Raw genomic sequence first — 15,333 nt, 5'->3', positions numbered from 1 at the left:
AGCTTTTGGGTTTTTTATTGTTGTTGTTGTTGTTGTTTTTTTTTTTTCTTGAGACAGGGTTTCTCTGTAGCTTTAGAGCCTGTCCTTAGACCAAGCTGGCCTCGAACTCACAGAGATCCACCTGCCTCTGCCTCCCGAGTGCTGGGATTATGTTTGTTTGTTTGTTTGTTTTGGCAGGGTTTCATATAGCCCAGACTGGCCTAGAACCAATGACTCTGAACTCTTGATCCTTCTGCCTCTGCCTCCCCAATTCTGGGATTATAGGCATAGGCTACCCTGATTGATTTTATGCAGTGCTGAGGCTTGACCCAGGGCTTTCTGTACGCTGTGCAAGCACTCTACCCACTGAGCTCTATCCCCCAGCCTCACATTCTGTTTACTTTTAAATACATTAAGTAATGGCCACATCTTTTGTATGGACAACACTGCTCTGGATATTTCCTCTGTTGCCCTCAGTGTTATCTTTCAGTGTCTTTTGGACTAAGAACACTGTATTGATTCACTCCTCCTTTCAAAAATACATTTATTTGTTTGTTTGTTTGTGTCAGAGGCAGACGTTCAAGACCACCTTGGGCTACTGGAGATTGATCCAGTCTAAAAGAGAAACAAAGCCAGGCAATGACGGCACGTACCTTTAACTCCAATACTTGAGAGTCACACGTCTTTAATCCTAATACTAGAGAAGTGGAGACAGGAAGGGATATGGCTGGGCTGAGAGAGGAATATAAGGAGAAAAGACAGCTCAGTGCATTCAGACTCCAGACTTTTAGAGAAAGGATGCCCCTTTCAGTCTGATGATTTCATAAAGGTAAGAAGTCTAGTGGCTGGCTGCTCTGCTTCTGATTTTTCAGTATTTTTTACTCTGTTATCTAACTCTGGGTTTTTATTATTAAGACCAATTAGAATTTGAGCAACAGGTACAGTGTAACTGCTTTCTTCCTTTTTTTTTTTCCCTAGGGACTTCCACATATAAGATCTCAGTTAATATTTACACTAAGACTGGCTGAAACAGGCAATGCTAGACTTTGAACTTAGGTATGATTTCAAAATAGTCTAAGCTTTAAGATATTACAGTTATCTTCCTACTGTTTACAATAATGGAAATACTAGGAAGGACATAACACCCACTATAGGGAGTAGAGTTTAATTAAATAATCCATAAAATACAACATTATAGCTGGGTGGTGGGGGTGTACGCCTCTGGGAGGTGGAGGCAGGAGGATATCAGAATTCAAGACTAGTTTGGTCTACAAAGTGAGTTCCAGGACAGCCAGGCTACACAGAGAAACCCTGTCTTGAAAAACTTAAAAAAAGAAAGGAAGAAAGGAAGGAAGGATGAAAGAAGAAAAGAAAGAAAGAAAAAGAAAGAAAGAAAGAGAAAAAGGTACAATATTATGCAGGAAAATATAAGAGCGTACAAATAAAAGAATGTATTCAGCCAGATATGGCAATACATGCCCCTTAACCTAGCTCTTGGAGGCAGAGGCAGGTGGTTCTCTATGAGTTTAAGCCAGCTAGAGTTACGTAGTGAGACCCTGCATTAAAAATAATAAAAAAATCTATTCACTTTATACTAAATGAAAAACAAAAATGCAGACAGTATACAATAATATTGCTTTGTAAATATATATATATTAAACCAAATATGGTGGCTCATGCAATTGGGAGTCTGAGGCATGAGGATTGCCCATGAGTTTGAGGCCAGCCTGGGCTACAGAGTGAAAACCCAATGCATACAACAGCAATATATATTTATACACACAGAAAAAGATTGGACCAATTCAGTGTATGGTTATATTAACATTGACCATTACCACTGGATGGGATTAGTAGGTAATGCTTTTGTCCTTTTTCCATAAATTGTGGATTTCATTGTTTCACTTTCATTTTCTGAGACAATGTCTTATTAGCTCAGACTAGTTTTGAACTCTTTATATAACTGAGGATGATCTTGAACTTCTGATTCCCCTGCCTGTGCCTTCCTAGTCCTGGGGTCACAGGCATGTACTGTCACTGTTTGTTTTTGTAGCACTGAGATGGAGCTGAGGGCTTCATGTATTCTAGGTAAACACTGTACCATGTGAGCTACATCTCCAGCCTTGATTTCTTTTTATTTTATTTATTTATTTATTTATTTATTTATTTATTTTTGGTTTTTCGAGACAGGGTTTCTCTGTGGCTTTTTGGGGCCTGTCCTGGAACTAGCTCTGTAGACCAGGCTGGTCTCGAACTCACAGAGATCCGCCTGCCTCTGCCTCCCGAGTGCTGGGATTAAAGGCGTGCGCCACCATCGCCCAGCTTATTTTTTTGGTTTTTTAAGACAGGGTTTCTCTGTAGCTTTGGAGCCTGTCCTGGAACTAGCTCTTGTAGATCAGGCTGGTCTCGAACTCATAGAGATCCGCCTGCCTCTGCCTCCCGAGTGCTGGGACTAAAGGTGTGTGCCACCCCCGCCCAGCCAGCCCTGATTTCATTATGCTTACCTAGAGTATGCATAAAGTTCTGAGTTCAATTTTTGGTACCATAAGAAAAAAAATTGTATCACACATAGATGCATATATGAGACAGAAAATAGATTAGTGACTGGGAATAGGAATGGAGACACAAGGAATTTACGAGAACCCACAAAAATATTTCAAGTATTCAGAAGCTGATTTATGTTAAGCCAGTAGCTGTGACTCATACCCGTAATTTCAGCATTTGGGAGCCTGAGACAGGAGTATCTTTAGGTCAAGGTCAGCCTGGGTTGTATAATGAGACTTTGTCTTAAATGATGAAATCGAACCAAAATAAAAAACAACTACCCCCAAGTCACCCTCAAAGTAATAATAAAGAATTATGGTTGAAATGCGTGTTTTTATGATGTGTAGACATTATTTAAAAATGTTAAAGAATTACATATGTGTTTGTATTCTTAAAAGTTTAAAGCAGGGGGCTAGAGAGATGCTCAGTGCTTAAGATTAGGTGCTGCTCTTGCAGAGGACCTGATCTTGGTTTCCAGCAACCACATCGGGTGGCTCACAGCTGCTTGTAAATCCAGCTCCAAAGGATCTGACACTTCTGGTCTCTATGGGCACCTCCACTCATATGTAAATATCCAAACATAGTCATATACTTAAACATAATTTAAAAATGTATACTTAAAATTTCCAAGCAATGTGGAAGTAAAGTCCTCTGCTCTTATATCATATTCTATTTTCTAAGCAAAACCAGGGATGAATGATGTTTAATAAATTTTTGATGTTTTATGCAAATCTAAAAAACAGATTATAATACAAGAGCTGTTTGTAATTTTCTTTTTCTTCATTTCCTTAGAAAACACAAAACCAAATCAACGAAAGAAGAGCAAGAATAAGAACAACAGCAAAGACCTAGTTCTTATGTCTTCAGTCTCTTGACCTTGCTCTATACCTAAGGATGACATTGGAATCTGATCCTCTGCCTCTGCTTGTCATTTGCTAGGACTCTAGTGCAAGCAGCTAGGCAAGCACTCTACAGTGAGCCATACTTCACCCCCCTTGTCTTTGGTTTCTTAAGAGGAGTTTCATACAGTCCAGGATGGCTAGCAACTCTCTGTAGCAGAGTCTATCTTTGAGTTTCTGATCCTTCTTTACTGGCCTTCGGAATGGCAGGATCATAGTGGGTAGCACCACATCTGGCTACAATGTAAGACATGACAGAATTTTCTCTGCAAGTATTGATGTAGTAAAGTCAGGGAAAGAGGTTAATGTCTTTTACATGTGAACTTTCATGCTCTCCTTACCTTTGTATCATTTGCTTGTTTTTCAAAGCTATTTATTTATTTATTTAGAGGCAGGGGTTCTCTGTCTAACAGCTCTGACTGTCCAGTTCTGGCTTTCCTGGAACTAACTCCTGCCTCTGCCTTCTGAGGACTGAGATTATAGGCATGTGCCACCACTGCCCTGCCTGCTTTGTTTTCTACATTTTTATTTTTGTGATGTCATGTATGACTGTAGGCACATGTGTCACGGCACTTCTGTGGCAGTAGGTTAGAGGATAACTTGTGGGATCTTTCCTTATACCATGTGGATTCTGGGATTTAACTCAGGTTTGTCAGGCTGGGCAGCAAACATTTCTACCTGCTGAGCCATCTCACCAACTCTCATTTATCCATTTTTTATGAATGTTTGAAGTTAAGCCCAACAAAAATAAAGAGATACTATCAAATCCTTTCTTAATGCCATGTTCTCTTCCTATTTTTTTAAAAAAAGTAATACAATTTCTAAGTTTTGTATTTCTGAGGGCTGAATACCTTAAATGCAATCTCATCGACTTTCTGTAACAGTGCTCCTAGGTATGCAGAATTATGCGTGATTTGACACATAAAACCTAGATTTGCCAAGGTCACACAGCTAGTGTGTAGTGAACCTGGATCTTTACACTGCAGCATCTCTTCTCCCTTGGCAGACTTCCTTTTATACTGCAAACCCCAGCTTTAATGATCTCAGCTTCTGTGCATGTGGTCTTCTCCAACTCACTCAGGCAGAGGGATTCTTCAAGGTGCTTACAATCCAGGGAAGAGACTAAGCTACAGTTCAGTGACAAACCAATGCATTGTTGAACAGGGTGATGTGCAAGCAGGAAAGTCAACGAGCTCCAGAGAGGGTGTTTTGAGCTGATAGAAGGTGCCAATCAGACATAGTGATCTGGGGCCTTGCACTGACTTCAGATGCTCAGAGGTGTTACAGACCTAGGCATACTTTGAAAAGGACAGTTTTGTAGTTACCTAAGGATCAAGTTGACCTGAAGGAAGGGCAAAAGTAAGTTTGTACGTCCCGGAGTTGAAGGCCATACTGTCAAAACTTTTCAACTAAGTATTAACACATTCTGTGAACAAAGCACAGAGGTTGTATTTTTTTGGTGGTGTGTGGATGCAACCTTGGATCCTGTCCATGTCTGGCAAGCGCGTCCGATCACTGAGCATCATTCCCAGTCCAGAGCTGTTAATAATCGTGTCTAGTACTGTAGCAAGATGAGAAGAGTACCACCTGGGGGACTGGTGTGGGAAGTCAGTCCCCCACTTCTTGCATTAAATGGTCAGGGTCCTTGCCGAAATTTGTTTAGGTTCCATTCTCCAGGGCATTCTAGCTCACTGCACCATACAGGGCACACAGCACATACATAGTAGGAGCTGATCTGGCTGGCAGAATGCTAGCCACCAAGAAGATGCCAGCCAATAGTTGTCTGTATCCATTACCACTGCTGGACCAAAGCTGGTAGGGTTTTAGCCAGTCTGCCACGACCCTAAGTAGGGAACAGATTTCCCAGGCCGTTACAGGGTAGAGAAAAGTGAGGAGATTTTGATTTCTGTTCGGTGCTTGCTATGTGCCAGGAAAATTCCTATATATTGTTATATGCCATCTGCTCAACGAATCTTATCCAGAATTTACTGTTTTAGTTTCTGTGAAGTGGAAACTGAAGCTCAGAATGGTTCTGTAACTTAGCCAAGGTCATACACCCGGCAAGTAGGAGTTCAGGACGGATTGGAGTCTTTTACTCAGCCAGGGTACAGTCTGACCCTCCTCCACCTGGGGAGGCATTTTGCGGCGCTTACTCTATTTGCCTAGAAGCTGAGGTTGAGGAAGCATCCAGCACCGGGGCGTGGAGCCTGAGAAGGCCAGCTCGCTATTGCGTCCGGGAGCGGCTCTCCGATTCCGCAGTTACGGAGTTTCCGCGCCTTTCGCTCTTTCACGCAGCTGGTCTCCGCTCAACAGTGCTTACGTCGTGGGCGCAGCGGGGATCAGGTGCGGCCGCGGCACGAGCCGGGCGCCGCGAGGTGGGCGGGACGCAGTTTACGTAAGCGGTCTCGCAGGTGCAGGCAGCGACCGCGGGCCTGAGCGCCTTTGCGCGTTCCCAGGTGCGCAGTTGGCGCAGGCGGCGGCGGGCGCTGGCCGGAGCTCTCAGGTGCGGCAGAGCGCGCGTGCAGGGGGCGCGCGGAGGGCGAGGGGGCGGGCTTTCCGTTCCCCAGCAGCCGCGGGCCCGCCCCCCGGATCGGCCAATGGGCGTGCTCGGCGTCGTCACGTGTTCGCTGCCGCCGAGGCCGCCGCTGCCGCCGAAGTCGATCTCGGATCCGCGAGCGCCACCAGGGCAGCAGCCGCCGCAGCCGCCGCCGCTGAGCTGAGGAGCCGGAGACGCGGGCGGACGAGGTGGCGGCGGCGGCGGAGCGGGAGAGGGGAACGGACGCGGGCGGAGCGCGGCGGCGCGGGTAGGCTGCGACGGGGCCGGCGCCTGCGCGGCGGGCCGTCCCGGGCGGGCGGCGGTTGAGGCGGCGGTTGAGGCGGTTGGCGGAGCCGGCCCGGGCCCCGCATTGTTTGTTGTGCGTCCTTAGCAGCCGCGGTGGCTGCTGAGGCAAGGAGCACGGCGCAATCCCGGCCCTGCGGCTTGGGCATTGTGGCCGCCACTGTCTTTCCTGGCCGGTCCGTGCCAGGACTGCGGGCCGCCCTGCTTGCTTTCGGGGTCGGGGTCGCGAGTCCCGGCCCTCAGCCTCCGGAGGGCGTGGGCAGCGCGCGGGGCGCGAGCTCGGGGAAGGTGGGAGGGCTCCGGGCAGGTGCTGGAGGACGTTGCGGGCAGGAACCGGGGAGAGGCTGGGGGGCGGGCACAGGGTGTGTACAGGTTTAGGGAGCCGAGAGGGTTGTGGGACCCGGCTCCGTGTTGTCCAGGGCCTCAAGGGCAGGCCTGGGGGACCTAGGGGGGCATAGGTTGGATTTGAGAGGGAAGGACGACGTTTCGTTTGGGGGTTCAGATATGTGTGGAGGGAGATTCGGGGCGGCAGGGGCAAGTGAAATAGTGGAGGGAGGTAGACGATAGGCACCTCTAGGCAGGAATAAAAGGAACAGATGTCCCGGTTAGCGCTGCGCGTGAGGGGCAGGGAACCAGGCTGAGAGTAGGAAGGCCACCGGACAGCCTGAAGGGAAATGGCGGAGGAGGGGGCCATAGCAGGGAGTGTGGCGGACGAGGAGTGTCTGGGGAGGGGGTTCTCTCAAGTAGTGGCGCATGAAAATGAGGATATTCAGGTAGGAGGTGTGTGTGTGTCTCTGTCTGTCTGTCTGTGTCTCTCTCTTTGCCTGCCTTCCTGCTTGCCTCCCTGCCTGCTTGTCTACAGTCTGTGTGTGCCCACGGCTCCCTTGATGGATGTCTGGCCCAGAGGAATGGAGGGATGCGGGAAGGGGTTGACAAGCTAGGGGGAAAAGGCAGGTGTTTGTCCTGTACTCAGGGGAGAGGAGGATGGGCTCAGTGGGGGGAGGGGTGATTGGCGCAGAGACTGAATTTGAGGGGTTTCGGAGAGAAATGGGGGCAAGGAGTTTAGGTGATTGGATGGAAAGTGGTGTCCAGGCAGGTGTGTGTAGCAGTAAAAAGGCAGCAGAAGTGAGTGAAATGGAGGGTGTTTGTGTGAGAAATACTGGTGGGCAACAAGCAGAAGAGGAACCTTGAGGTTGGGGGCACCGTCAGAAGGGACAGGTGTGTGTGGCAGGATGGAGAGCTGTTGTAGGTAGAAGGGAAGCAGGGGGATGTTTATGGAGTGGTAGGTGAGGTATAGGGACATATGGAAGGAATTATTCGCAGGGCGGGAGCTGTGGAGAGAAGTTGGGGAGGAGGAAGATGGAAGGGGGTGTGTTTGAAGGGAAATCAGAAGGTGGGGTAGGTTTGGAGTACCATGTAGTGGGAAAAGGGAAGGGACTAGGTAGGGATAGTGAGAAGAAAGGGGAGGAAAGAATAGAGACTGTATACCGAAGGAAAGGACGCATGGTAGGAATATGTAGATGCATGTCTGACTAGAGAGGAACAGCTTAGGGATTGATGTGTTGAGGGAAGTAGGATGCCCATGTTTAAGGCAGGAAACAAATGTTAGCATTCAGAAATGGCTTACCTAAGAGTTTGGAAGATTTCAGTTGAAGTGTGAGAAAAGGTTGGAGTATTTACATTTTTAAGATATTAGAGGGTCCAAAATTATTAGGTCACTGAGATTAATAAAGGGTGGAGTGCAGAAGTTGAATGGGAGGAAAAAACTAGAGAGGATTACTTTGAGGTTTAGAGGGACTAGACATTTGGGACAATGGACAGAGGATGTGGATCCTAGACTGATATTAACAAAAAAAGAGGACATTCAATTGTGTACCATATCTTAAAGTTCATTCTTTTGGGATCACAAAGATGATGAAACCTGAATTTTAGTTCCAGAACAGTAAATGGGAAAGAGTAAGGGAGAGCTGAGTGCCTGCTCTCAAGTTGAGAGATATGTGGTGTGTATTCGCTTTGTTGACTTGTGAGTAGACAGATAGCAAGCATCATGAGGAATACACCCAGGAATGTAAGAGGGAGAGCAGCAGGTACTTGGCAAATGTCTTTGAGAAGGTGCAAGAGAGCAGATCCCAGAGGCTAGTAGCATCAAGAACACCGAGAGAGGAAGGAATACCTTGGTATTCAGTGTCACAGGTACCCAGATGCTTCCTGGGTAGTGGGACAGTGTTCACATATTGGATGATGTAATACCTGAGTCTCATACTACAGGCTGACAAAAGTAATGTATATCTAGCTTCTAAAAGTGGCGTAAATGGAACCTTTGGATTCTTACCTTTAAAATGTTAATAACTGATGTTGGATTGTCAGCTCCCCCCCCCCCCCCCCAGGTAAACTTTAGCTTGAGGCTTTTGATTCTTGGTTTTTTGGTTTGCTTTGATGGTATATGTGATGTTAGTTTTAATGAGGAGTTGGGTGTATATAAGGCCATCATCGCCTTGCCAGACACATAGGAATTAACCTTTAGGAGTTTGAGCACAGACATTTCAGTGTCTTGTCACTTTTAGTGTTCTGTAGTTTGTGTTAGAAGTTGTGTGTGTGTGTGTGTGTGTGTGTGTGTGAGAGAGAGAGAGAGAGAGAGAGAGAGAGAGAGATTTGAAGAATTAAGAAACTGCTTTAAGACTGTTTCACAGTAAGCATTGTTTTCTAGAATCATGGAAAGTGAATTCTCTTTTGACAGTTGAAATTTTTGTCTTGCCAGATTTTTCTAAAAAGTAGATTTTATCTTGTTATAGAAGTAACTTGAATTACTATTCTATGCCCTTCATATAGTATCATACTGCTATGATTCAAAGAAAAGGTCTGCTTTGGATACTTAGGGACTTTTTGGGTTGATTGGTTTTCTTTTGTCAACTTGGGAAGTGTCTTCATGTAGGCATTGTACTTTCAAGACACCAGTTTGAGTGAGAATCTTGCCTAGACATAGCAAGGCAAGGAGTAGAGCACCAATTTTTTAAGTAGTTTTTTTTAAGTAGTTTGAATCTAATTATAAATAGTTAAAAATTAATGATTTTTAAAATCCATATTTGCAGTGTTTATGCAAGGAGTAAAAAGTAATGTTCAAAAAAAAAGGTAATGTTCAGAATGCATTGTTTATTTTGGAGGGAAATGTATTTTAGTATACTTTTGATCAAAACCCTTGGAGTTTGTTGAGATTTATTGTGTGTATAGAATATAAGGTGCGTATATGCCCCTCCATTGCTCCTTGGCAGGGAATTTGAAAAGTAGGCTATGAGATGACTAGAGTAACCTTTGAAAATTATCTCTTAATATGTTCACTGCTTCTTCCATTAGTTCTCTTCCCCTCTTATTTTTGAGATAGTGACTCACTCTATTTGTAGCCCAGGATACTTATAGAAATTCCTGTGTAACCCAGGCTGGCTTCAAATGCAAGAAACACCCTTCTGCCTGCTGGGTTACAGACATAAGCCAGTACACCTGCACCATTTGAATAAGTTTTAGGTCCATCCTGTTCATTTTATTAGTTTTTAGGCAAGCAATATTTTCTTGAATAAAATACTCAATTCTTAAATAGTGTTTTGTTGAAATGTATTATTGGGTGAAATTCTACAGCTTGTTGATAATTTATAGGTACTTTAAAGAAAGGTAGGTTATTTAGACTTTGCAAGCTAAATAATTGAATTCTGGTTTTATCTTCACTGATGACTTGCTGTACAAGACACTTAATCCCTTTGTGCTTTTGTTTCTCTTCCAGAAACCTGACTCCTTATCTCCTTATCTACCTTCCAAGAGGGTTGAGATACTTATATTGAAACAAGTTTGTCCTTTTTTTTTTTTCTTTAAAACTCACTTTGTAGCCCTGGCTGTCTTTGAATACAATATATAGACCTGGCCTCTGTTTCATAGTGATCCATCTGTCTTTGCTTCCTGAATACTTGGAAATAAGTCACATAAAAGTAAGTCTTTTAGGAAGATGAGACTTTTGTTAATGTGGAGATAGGTTTCTTTATTCCTTTTATCCCTTCGGTTTTTAGATTGGTCAAATATTAGGGCAGCCAGAGCTATGTAGAGAGACCTTGTCTCAGAGAGAGATATTTTGCTGTTAGATAAGTTTGTTGTGAGAAACTTGGAAGTGAGAATTCTGTGCATATCAGATATCTCTTAATTTATTTTGTCATTGTTGCTTTACTGTGTACTTACTTCTATTACCTCTCCAATTGATTATCTGCTTATTTCTGTCACAGCTGAAGCTTGTGCAGACATTGAGTTCTAGCGTAAGCCCAAGATTATTTCTAAATGTGATTTCTATAAGCAATACTTCTTCAATCAGGAGAAATACATATATGCTTTCATATGCTTTATTTATTTATTTATTTATTTATTTATTTATTTATTTATTTATTATGTATACAATATTCTTTCTGCGTGTATGCCTGAAGGCCAGAAGAGGGCACCAGACCTCATTTCAGATGGTTGTGAGCCACCATGTGGTTGCTGGAAATTGAACTCAGGACCTTGTAAGAGCAGGCAACGCTCTTAACCCCTGAGCCATCTCTCCAGCCCTTTCATATGCTTTTTGCAGAAATTGATTCTCAGTGTTCAGAACAGAAAAATAGAGCTATTGCTTCTGTAAGGTTTGTGCATGTAAGTGCACTTGCCTGTAAAGGCCAGAGGAGGGCATTGGATCCACTGGAACTGGAGTTTAGGCGGTTGTCACAGAGTGGGTGCTAGCAACTGAACTTGAGACCTCTGCAAGAGCAGTATGTATGTGATCTTATTTTCTGTGCCATCTCTCCAGCTTCAGTTTTATTGATGGACAGTGTATGCTCTGCTTGAAGGGGAACAATTTGTAAAAATTTAAAGCCTTTTTAATATTGTCCTCGGTTCGTTTGTTATGAAGAGCCTCCAGATTGGCTTTTCAAAATGATTTTAGCTATTGAAAAAACTGACAGGTAGCTATGGGTAGCTTTATACTTTGCTTTTAGGAAACTGTTTATTTAGAGGTATAAATTAAATTTATATGTCACTTGAAACAAGTTAATGAAGTCACATTAATGGTGATATAATCATTAAATGGTTTATGACTGAAGCCTTTTACTCTTTCATCTAGTTTTTAGTTTTTACATTGAATAGTGACTTGACCAAATGATCTGACTGGTCACTTTTATCCCTAATTTGAGTTAATTTATTGCCCTACAAGTTCTTCAGGTGCACTGTGTTTAGGAAGTGCCTTGCAAAAGACTTTCTTTACATGTGTGCTTCTGCATGAAGGAAGAAGCTCTAAATCTTATTTATTTGCTATTCAGGTTCTCTTAACTTTGTTTTGTCTTGTTTTTCGAGACAAAGTTTCTCTGTATAGACCTGACTGTCCTGGAACTTTCTCTGTGGACCAGGAAGGCCTCAAACTCAGATCTGCCTGCCTCTTCCTCCCTAAGTGCTGGGATTAAAGGTGCCTGTTCTCTTAACTTTTAACATGACACAATATAAAACACTTGCTTTCTCAAGTTAATTTTAGTATGACTTGAAAGTGTGCAGTTGATTATATAAGTAATAAAATCACAGCATTGTGTGATGTGACTTCATGGTTCATTTCTATTTGAAAAGTGAGAATTTTCCAGTAGTCGTGGTGGTGCACACCTTTAATCCCAGCACTTTGGAGGCAGAGGCAGGTGGGTCTCTGAGTTCAAGGCCAGTTTGGTCTGCAGAGTGAGTTCCAGGACAGCTGGGTTTACACAGAGGAACTCTGTCTTGAAAAAACCAAAAACAGAAACAAAAACCAACCAACCAAACAGAACATAGGCTGTGATTTTGGTTATGTTTAGTTAGCTCACTAAAAATATATATATTTTAATATAGTTAGGCTGTAATTGTACGGTAAATGGTTTGTTCCTGAAAGTTAAAATGGTGGCAGTTAGTTTAAAAAAAATACTACATTTTATGTGTGTTCGTGGTGTATGCTTGTACCACAGTGTGTGTGTAGAGGTCAGAGGACAACTTGTGGATATCTTTTCTCTCTTTCTACCATGTGGGATCTGGGAACCATCCTGGATTCATTCACTCTGTCTCTGTCTCTCTTTTTTTCCAAGACAGGGTTTCTCTGAAACAGTCCTGGCTGTCCTGGAACTCCTTTAGTAAACCAGGCTGGTCTTGAAATCAAGAAATCTGCCTGCCTCTGCCTCCCCAGTGCTGGGATTAAAGGCACACACCACCACCATCTGGCAGATCCTGATTTTCTACTTCAGCTTTCCAAGAAGCTGTTATTACAGACCAGCATGTGCTACCATTCCCCACTAGAGAGGGTTCATTCAAAGATGTGTTTGTAGTTTGAAGGATTTTGAAGCTCATCAGTTGCTTTTGTGCAGCTTTGTCTACATTTTAGCATATTGAGGTTTTAGATATTGGGTAGCTCTCTTTTGGTTTTTCGAGACAGGGTTTCTCTGTGTAACAGCCCTGGCTGCCCTGGAACTCACTCTGTGGTGCTGGGATTAAAGGTGTTTACCACCATTGCCTGGCTTTAAAATGATACATATATTTGGTTTTTTGAAACAAAGTTTCACTGTGTAGCTTTGGAGCCTATCCTTGAACTCACTGTAGACCAGGCTAGACTTGAACTCTTAGAGATCTGCCTGCCTCTAGATACTGGTTAGATCTTAAACAACTCTGGTAACTAAGTTTCAGTTAGCAAAGCAAGGGAGCTAGAGGGAAAGTTGGTGTAATTTTTATACAGGTTAGCAGGTCAGGGAGAATAAGTATCGTAACCCTTGGTGTGTGCATTGTCAGTTGTTTTTGTGTGCTATGAATAAATTTGTGATGTCAAAGTTAGCATGGATGAGTAGATATCATGGATTAATAATGATGGCTTTTAAATGGTGTTTTATTTGCTAGCTTTTAGATAACCATGGAATTATACAAAATCAGCTATATTTGTTACAGATTTCATGTCTAAAATTGGAATACACTCTCTAGTTTACTACTAGAATGGAGATGAAAGAAAATAAGAAAATTGTTTTGATGGTGAGGAAGCTCATCAGTTAAGAGCAGTTGCTGTTCTCCTGGGAGAGATTCAGGTTTGGTCCCCAGCACCCACATGGTGGTTAACAACCATCTGTAACTCCAGTCCTAGGGGCATCCAGTATCCTTTTGTGAACTCTGGGGGTACATATATAGAACATACATACAGGTAGGCAAAACACTCAGGCAAGTAGAAATAAAATCTAAAAATTAAAAAAAATTGTTATGAAGCACATAATGTTTTTATTTTGTCGTTTTGTTCAAGACAGGATTTTACCATGTAGTCCTGACCATCCTGAAATTCACTATGTAAACCATGCTTTCCTTTAACTCAGAGATTTTCCTGCCTCTGCTTTCCAAGTTCTGGGATGAAAGGTGTGCACCACTATGCCTGATTATGTTTATTTTTAAAGGAAAAATTAAGTACAATATAAGTTAAGATCTGAGAAACAGACTCGGCCTCTGGAAGAGTAGCAAGCACATTTAACTGTTGAGCTGTCTCTCCAGCCCACCAGGCTTATTTTTATTTTGCCCAGTAGCAGCGTTTAGAATGGTGGATGCCTTTGTTGGCTTTCTTGAAATATTTTGATTTCTGTTTTTTTTCTCTACCTCTTTGACCTTTTCTCAGGCCTCCCACCATCCTGATCTTTTGCTCCTACCTTTTTCTGTTGGACCACCTCATGGAGGTCTCTGCTTTTTCCCCTTTGGTGCTCCTATCTGATTTATTTGAGCAGGGCGGTGGTGGTGCACACCTTTAATCCCAGAACTTGGGGAGCAGAGGCAAATGCATCTCTGTGAGTTCAAGGCCAGCCTGTTCTACAGAGTGAGTTCCAGGACAAGCTCCAAAGTACAGAGAGAAGCCTTGTCTCGAAAAACAAAACAAAAACAACCCCCCCCCCAAAAAAAAAAGATTTAAAAACTTGTGTGTGTTCCTAAGTGTTTGTATTAGAACCACATGTGTGCAGGAGCCTGCAGAGGAAGGAAGAGGCTTCAGAATTGAACCAGGGTCCTTTGGAAGAACAGCCTTTGAGTGCTCATAATTGTAATGAGCTCATCTCTATAGCCCCTGATCTCATGTTTTAAACGCTCGACTTTTCTTTAGCTTGGAACGCTGGGCTTTTGCCAGCTATTGCCAGTGTGCTGTTTCCCACTTAGGTGCTTTATTCACATATTAAATTGAATTTTTCCCAAACTTTGCCTTTTCTAAATCTATTGATAGACTCCAAGTCTAGCTAATTGATTTTGAAGCCTGTGCTAAATAACCCGAGTGGTCAGTTGCTCAACTTGTTTCACTGCATATTGGTAAGTTGTTCCAAACTGTAAAAACAGGTCATATATATGACATGATAAAATCTGAGCTCTTCTTTATTGCTGCCTTACTGTCTGTAGATATTTAAGTAGTGTCTGTCTTAACCTCTTTGAAGTCAGATGATAAGAGTTCCAACTAGTAACCTTGACTACTTTGTCAAGATGGTGACTTATTCAAATTAAAAGGTTTGAATGATAGTCTATATTTCTTTTAATTTTTTATTTAAAAATTACACTTGTTCATTTATATACTTGTGACCATGTATGTGTGTCCTTTAACCATTGTGTGCATGTGTAGGCCAGAAGACAGAGGTGTGGGTGGGGAACAGGACTCAAGGTTTTCCAGCTTGGTGGCAGAGCCTTATGTGCTGACCCCATATCTACTTTTAAAATCCCTTAGGACATATAATCACAATGGGAAATAATAGGCCATCTAATCTGATTAAGGGTAGTTAGGGTGTTAGGTGTCAACATTTTTTATAACACCCTATACTTAAAACATGCCAGAAGATATCAGAGGATTTAGTTTCTGTTCTAAGTGCATTCAAACAGAGTAAGAGTCTTTTAGATTTCTGTACTTTTGAGCTTTATATATATATTTTTTAAAGATTTTATTTATTATGTATAGAAAGTCTGCCTCCATGTATGCCTGCAGGCCAGAGGGCGCCAGATCTCATTACAGATGGTTGTGAGCCACCATGTGGTTGCTGGGAATTGAACTCAGGTCCTCTGGAAGAA

The 15,333-nt window shown here is 42.9% G+C and overlaps 1 protein-coding gene across 3 annotated transcripts in view; it reads left to right on the top strand.

Annotated features, from left to right (window-relative positions):
- Window positions 1-6,052: 6,052 nt before the first annotated feature.
- Window positions 6,053-15,333, top strand: part of Strbp (spermatid perinuclear RNA binding protein) — a 118,448-nt gene continuing 109,167 nt past the window's right edge. Inside the window, exon 1 of one of the 3 annotated variants that reach the window (XM_026789729.1) lies at window positions 6,053-6,223. The gene's annotated coding sequence lies outside the window, so the exon portion shown is untranslated. The remainder of the gene's footprint in view (window positions 6,224-15,333) is intronic. The other 2 variants (XM_005345944.3, XM_005345943.3) reach the window with 2 other exon arrangements.

Source organism: Microtus ochrogaster, chromosome 4, assembly GCF_000317375.1.
Source record: "Microtus ochrogaster isolate Prairie Vole_2 chromosome 4, MicOch1.0, whole genome shotgun sequence".
Lineage (NCBI taxonomy): Eukaryota > Metazoa > Chordata > Mammalia > Rodentia > Cricetidae > Microtus > Microtus ochrogaster.
This window is presented reverse-complemented; position numbering and strand designations above follow the sequence as displayed.